Source organism: Saimiri boliviensis, chromosome 7, assembly GCF_048565385.1.
Source record: "Saimiri boliviensis isolate mSaiBol1 chromosome 7, mSaiBol1.pri, whole genome shotgun sequence".
NCBI classification, from domain to species: Eukaryota; Metazoa; Chordata; class Mammalia; order Primates; family Cebidae; genus Saimiri; species Saimiri boliviensis.
This window is the reverse complement of record NC_133455.1, coordinates 43,988,400-43,995,145: the sequence shown is the minus strand read 5'-3', so window position 1 is coordinate 43,995,145 and position 6,746 is coordinate 43,988,400. Positions and strand designations below refer to the sequence as shown.

At 41.2% G+C, this 6,746-nt stretch overlaps 1 pseudogene; it reads left to right on the top strand.

Moving 5' to 3' along the window:
- Nucleotides 1-1,592: 1,592 nt before the first annotated feature.
- LOC101047790 (V-type proton ATPase 16 kDa proteolipid subunit c-like) lies at nucleotides 1,593-2,251 on the top strand (annotated as a pseudogene).
- Nucleotides 2,252-6,746: the final 4,495 nt, after the last annotated feature.

The following is a 6,746-nucleotide window of genomic DNA, read 5'->3' as shown; positions in this document are numbered from 1 at the left end:
AGATTAGCTAGGCTAGCTAAGTTACTTGCCTATCAAAACCAACATCACAACCCATAAGACTCATTCATGCTGGATGCCTTCATTATAATATTTTTATTTCTACAGATGTTTGTGCCTCAGAACATATGGTGGTAATATTTTTATTCTCATTAAAATGGACTGTTATGGATGTTTTTATGGTCGCTGATAAGTAGTTGAAACACAAATGATAAATCTATGTTGGTTAACAATTCAAGATATAGTAAAGTGACTAAACAGCTGTATGACCTAGTTATTTGACATCTCTGTGAGTCAGTTTTCACATCTACTATTTGGGATTATAGTAGTTCTCACCTTCTAGAGTTCTTATAATATTTAAATAGATGCTTGTTAAGTTTTCGGAACAGCCCCTGTCATATAGTAAGCACTGCTTAAGTGTTGCTAAATTAAATATACAAAGTTTTCTCCATCAGTCTTATGTCATAGCATAGATGTCATAGATTTGGATTTTGTTAAACTTTGAACAGCCATTCTTGCTCCCCATGTGTTATATGAAGATGAAGAGGAAGAGAAAGAGAAAGAATACTTGTCCTACCTACTATAGTAAACACATCAACTGCTCTGCATCCACAAATTTGAGAACGTTTTTATTTTTGGCATTTGTTTAATCTGGTTTGTTTGTTTAAATGCAGGTTATCTTGGGACCACATGTATCAGAAAGTAAAGTTGGAATTCCTAGGTGCCATTTAGATTACCAGAATCAGAATCAGAACCTATGAAGGTGTTGTTCAGAAATGTCCGCTTCTTCCAGCCTGTTCAGGTTCACTCCATCAGTTTTCCCAAGTAACACAAATCTGAAAACCAGTGCTTAACTAACTAAAGAATCTTTCCCTCCAGTTATGAGAAGTCTCAGATGAACAGTGTAGGGCTGGCTGAACTACTCTATGTTATCTCAGGGTTGCAGGCACCTTGCATCTTTCTGTTCAGCCCTTCTGAGAGTGCGTGTACTTGTTGCTGTATGGTCAGAGGGCATTATTTTTCCTCTGGACATTGTGTTTATATTACAGGCAGGAAGAATAGAAGGCCAACACGCAAAGGGCAAAAGGTTTGGTCCAGGTGAGCTTGCTCCTTTTTTAAGGAGTTTGCTTAGAAGCCTCACTATACAACTACCAATTATAATTCATTAACCAAGCCTAGGGCGCCTTGCCACTGTTCACCCTGATCTCTAAGGGAGGACAGGAAATGCCATCTTATAGTTGGGCACATTTTTATGTCCAACAAAACTGGAATAGACTCTTTGGCATATTCTACATATCAGATTTTAAGAAACTTTGCCCAAGCCTCCACTTTTTTGTCTATAGAGTTCACTTGGACAAGACTGCCTTTTACCACTTACCTAGTTCACAAGCTTCTTCTCCTTCAACATTCAGTACAAGTTATTTACTCTTATGAGAATTATTCTCATCCTACCCTGGGCAGACTAAATCCGCTTCCCTTATTTAATATTTATAATACTCTATTATAGCATTATCATATATATAACCCAGTAGACTGAGATCAGTTTGAAGGCCAAGATAGATGGTTTATGTCTAGAGGCCAACTACTCTGCTCGCGTTCGCTCCTTGCTAGTCCTCGCCGTCGCTTCCGCCACTGCCTGCAGAGCTCGCCCCCTCCCCACCCGCAGACATGTCTGAGTCCAAGAACGGCCCCGAGTATGCTTCGTTTTTCGCCGTCATGGGCGCCTCGGCCGCCATGGTCTTCAGCGCCTTGGGCGCTGCCTATGGCACGGCCAAGAGCGGCACCGGCATTGCGGCCATGTCCGTCATGCGGTCGGAGCTGATCATGAAGTCCATCATCCCAGTTGTCATGGCTGGCATCATCGCCATCTACGGCCTGGTGGTGGCAGTCCTCATCGCCAACTCCCTGAATGATGACATCAGCCTCTACAGGAGCTTCCTCCAGCTGGGCGCTGGCCTGAGCATGGGCCTGAGCGGCTTGACAGCTGGCTTTGCCATCGGCATTGCGGGGGACCCGGCGTGCGGGGCACCGCCCAGCAGCCCCGACTATTCGTGGGGATGATCCTGATCCTCATCTTCGCCGAGGTGCTCGGCCTCTACGGTCTCATCGTCGCCCTCATCCTCTCCACAAAGTAGCCCCTCTCCAAACCCACCGCCACAGAATATTATGTAAAGACCACCCCTCCTCATTCCAGAACGAACAGCCTGACACATGCACGGGGCCGCCGCCCCCAGTAGTTGGTCTTGTACATGCGCAGTGTCCTAGTGCCCATCGTCTGTTGCCCCCGCCTTGCCCCCGCCCGCCCCGTGCCGTGGACATCTGGGCCCACTCATCGCCCCTCCAGGCCCCCGGTGCCCCACCCCCTAGAGTGCTCTGTGTATGTGGATGATGTAGAGTTGTCATTTCTCTTAACTGGATGTTTATTTATAAAGATCTGGCCTGTTCTTGCATCTGCGGAGCGGCCCTCGTCTCCCAGCTATCTATAACCTTAGCTAGAGTGTCGCCTTGTGGGTTCCTGTTGCTGAGACTTCTGGATGGAGCCGCCCTCGTCCCGGGGCCCTTGGCCTTGCGCGGAGCTGTGTCCAATAAAGTTCTCGGATGTGTCGGGGAAAAAAAAAAAAAAAAAAAAAAAAAAAGCAATGGACTCAATCATTGCTTAATAAATGTTGATGGAATGAATGAATGAACAAATGAATAAGTAAAAATCAGAATGAACAACTAAGCCTATAAATCAAAAGTGGAACCATTAATCTTTTGGATAATATCGAAAAGATCACTATTAGACTTAGACCCTGCTATTTGGTTTTAATCATCACTCAGCCATATATTTGGGAAACTATTACATTATAAAATTAAATGAAAGCAAGGAGTAAGATAGTACAGAAAATACTTGATATACAAAAGCACGTGAACTCCTCTGGTTGAGGATCTATATTTATTATCTCTGTTGTTTTACCCATGAAAGGCTTGGTTCAAAGCAAGTTTTTAATAAATACTGAATAAATATTGTATTAAAAAGAAAAGAGAATATGAAAGAATTAGCAGACTGTTTTTATCTGGTAAAATTTCAAGCAGTATACTATTAATGTTATGGTTGTGAGTAAATAATTTTAGGGCATGATAGATAAGTAATTAACAGTAGTAATAATTATTGCTCAGAATGGTGATATGCAGGAAGCTGGTATTTTTAAGTTCTTTTAAGATACGTGGAGTATCTGCAATGATCGTCGATACTTAAGCTTTACATTTTTATAACCATACATGTAATATATAACTATAGAGTTTTAAGAAATAATTTAATAATTACATGCTGTTAGATCTAATTATTCAACGAAAACCTTCAATCAGAATTATATTTTGTGAGAAATTTTTTCCATCAATGAAAAAGAAGAGGTATTCCATTGACTTTGTGTATAATCAAGATATTTATTTTCTAAATAGAATTAAATTGATGATATTAATTTGCTCTGTTAAATCTGATTTGGGGCAGGAGAATGCTGGGACTTGGTCTCCTTGTAAGAAAATGGCAATGAAAGGCTGACTTTCTGTGCAGGGAGGTTACTTTCTCTTTAAACATATCCAGGCCCCAGACCTGGATATGTTTAAAGGGGATTCCAGCTCCTAGACTGCCTAGTCCACTGCTGAAACCAGGAAGGAGTATAGATAGAGAAATAAATCTCACTTTATTTTTTTTTTTTCTGTTCAGAGGTAATAGGGAAAAGAAAATGGAAGCCAGAAGTAGAAAATCAAGATTTCCTTTTTTTCTTAAATAGGAATCAAAGAAAAAGGCAAGTCCTAGAAGTTGACGGAAACAGCAAGGTGTGTGCCTTTCCCTGTAACCTACTGAGGTCTGCTGGAACACAGCCAACTTGTGATGGCCTCACAGTGACATGCGATGGCGGCCCCCACTTTCCTGAGGCTTAAACTTCTGAGCTACAATGTATCACCATGTATCACAAGTTTCATGTATCACAGACACTGACTCAAGGACCAAGGTGACCAGGCAAGAAACGCTAAGGGTAAACAGCCAGACCAGTGAACCAAACGAAGAACCCAGCAGACTCAGCTGCCAGCATTGACCGTATATGTTCACAGGGGCAAGAGGATCAGGGAAAGGGACAAAGGAAGAGGCAGAGGACATCACACTCAAGGACTGCTATTTATACCACCTATAAACCCCTCACCTCCCATCTCCTCTTTTAAGAGGACACTAGCTAATGAAGTGTATCATGTGACCAATCAAGAGACAGAACACTCATTCAGTGCACTGTTTACATTTTTGAATCATGTTAAGTACACCAGTTTGAATTCTTAATGCCCTTCTCCAAACTAATCAATAAGAAGGTTTCAGGAGGAATATTGCTGATGGTCTCTGAAGATCTATATTGTAGTGAGAATTAAATTTGAATTAAATTCCCCATCCCCTCCACCCTAAACATGCAGGTTTACATAAGGCATTATACATTCAAGCTTAAAGATAGAAACATATAAAAGCACAGGGAACAACACCAGATTTACATTTTACCAGGAATAATCCTGGTCAGGAAATTTTTGTATATGAATCCATTATGCATAAGAAAGCAAACTCTGTGCCATCTGAGAATGATTCTGCTGAATTGGGTAAAGACTTTGAAGACTCAGAACAGTAATACTATCACATCTTGGAATTTATTTGTTTCATTTAGTAAGGAGAAGATACCATTGCTTTGGATTTTATAGGGTAGAGGTAGATACTCGTGAAATGAAAAGATTTTTTTTTTTGGTCTTCTTTTGGTTTTTAGAAGAAATCAAAAGCAAATTAGGCAGGAATGGAATAAAAAGAGATTTTGGCACCTGTGATCCCAGCTACTGGGTAGGCTGAGGTGGGAAGAGCGATCGAGTCCAGGAGGTGGAGGTCACAGTGAACTGCAATTAACGCTATTGCACTCCAGCCTGGACAACAGAGTCTGACCTCGTCTCAAAAACAAAGAGATTGTGGCCAGTGTGCTGTGGCTCACACCTATAATCCCAGCACTTTGGGAGGCTGATGTGGGCAGATCACCTGAGGTAAGGAGTTCGAGACCAGCCTGACCAACATGGAGAAACCCCATCTTGACTGAAAGTACAAAATTAGCCAGGCGTGGTGGCACATGCCTGTAATCCCAGCCACTTGAGACACTGAGGCAGGAGAATCGCTTGAACCTGGAAGGTAGAGATTTGCAGTGAGGCAAGAGTGGGCCATTGCACTCCAGCCTGGGCAACAATAGTGAAACTCTGTCTCAAAAAAAAAAAAAAAAAGAGAGAGAGAGAGAGGGAGAAATTTTGATGAGAAAGGCACATCTCTCGTCATATATTCAAAAACACCCTTTATGTGAATAACATATGACACCCCTATTCTGTATCCTCAAGGAATTAATAATCCAGTTGAAAGAGAAATTGTTTAAGAAAACAAACCTGAAATCATGGTAGCAAAAGAAAACAGGAGCTCAAAAGCTTAGTGGTTTTTCAAGGACTCACTGTAAGATTATTAAGTTCAAAGAAAAGTTCAGTCTCAAGGAAGGCTCTAAAGATTATACAATAGCTTAATTAGGAAAAATAAATAAAAGAGCTTGGTGTAGATGTGGATAATCAGTACTTGCAAAAGCAAAATAAATAAAAAGGAGGAAGGAAGGAAGGAGGGAGGGAGGGAAGGAAGGAAGGAAGGAGGGAGGGAAGGAAGGAAGGAAGAAAGGAAGGAAGGAAGGAAGGAAGGAGGGAAGGAAGGAAGGAAGAAAGGAAAGGAGAATTTATGGATAATCCTGAAAATCCAGTGCTGTAGTTGGGAACAGAAATAAATAACAAATAGGTAATATAGATGTAGATCAAGCTGGTCCTAAAGAGCCCGAAAGAAAAGTTTATTCTTTTATTTTCTTTTATTAAGACAGGGTCTCATTCTGTTGCTCAGGCTGGAGTGCAGTGGTGAAATTATGGCCCACACATCCTTGACCTCCCAGGCTCAAGCAATCCTCCCACCTTAGCCTCTCAAGTATCTGGGACTATAAGTGTGCACCACTATGTCTGGCTAATTTTAAAAAAAATTTTCTTGTAAAGACAAGGTCTCACTATATTGCCTAGGCTGGTCTCAAACTTTTGGACTCAAGCAACCCTCCCACCTTGGCCTCCCAATGTGCTTGGGTTACAGGTGTGAGCCACTGCACGTGGCTGAAAGTTCATTCTTTTGGGTAGAAATATTAAAGACTCATTGTAGGTTCTTGAGCAAGAGAGTAACTCAAAATAGAGTTTTAGGCACATTTGCCTGTGTCAGGATGGAATGAAGGGAGAGGGGCAGATGATTAGCAAAAAAGTACAGAGGGTGCAATTGAACTCAGTGTGGGGATTGATAAAGAAGCAATGAGAGAAAAAAGAGAAAAATTAATAGAATTAAAATAAGGAATTGACAGAACACAATGACAGAAAAATCGAAGAGCCTGTTAGTCCTATTTCCCTAGGATCATCCAATTTATATCTATTGGATAATTATTGATAATGCTCTTTTCACTTGGATGATAAATTATTTAGTCATCTTATATACGTGGAAGAATAGTTTCAGTTCAGGCAGCTGTAATAATGGAACTGCCTTGAAGTTCCTCCAACAAATATAGGGAAGATAGGCATTCAGAATGAAGCAGAATTTCATTGTAGACCTGGTTAGAGGGAGAAGTAGCAGAATTTCAAAGTGTAAGTGCCCAACAGATGGTTGAGATAAAAGACAAACAGATGCACATTCCAGA